The sequence below is a fragment of the Eimeria tenella genome, genomic scaffold, assembly GCF_000499545.2.
Source record: "Eimeria tenella Houghton genomic scaffold, Eth_scaff1854, whole genome shotgun sequence".
Lineage (NCBI taxonomy): Eukaryota > Apicomplexa > Conoidasida > Eucoccidiorida > Eimeriidae > Eimeria > Eimeria tenella.
In genome coordinates, this window is record NW_013541691.1 from 1 (window position 1) to 484 (window position 484).

Here is a 484-nt window from a genome sequence, read left to right on the forward strand (position 1 = left end):
GACAGCACCCACGCCAGCAGCACCCCCTCCCCGCCTTCCCCCTCCCCACCCCCACCCCCACCCCCACCAGCAACAGCAGCAGCAGCAGCAGCAGCAGCAGCAGCACCTGTGGGGTGGCGTGGACAGTTTCGTCGACGAGGACGAGGGGCTGGGGCCCGTCTCCGGAGACAGCGGGGAGGTGCAGGTGTGGGGCCTTGAGGGCCTTTTTTTGTCTCTGGAGTTCTTCTTTGTGTCTCCTTTTGAGGGCCCTTTTGTCTTCCTTTGCAATTTGCTGCTGCAGCCGCCGCTCCGCCTTCCCCACCTTCTTCGCGTCCTTCTTCGCCAACTTCATCATTTTCTTTTGTCTCTTTTTTTCCTCTTTGAACATTTTCCTGTCGCACCTGCTCATGCAGCTCAGTCGCGGGGGGTACGCGGGCGACGGGGGCCCCAGAGAGTGGTTTGCTGCAGCAGCAAACGTCCGGGGGGGCCCCCGTGGGGGCCCCCC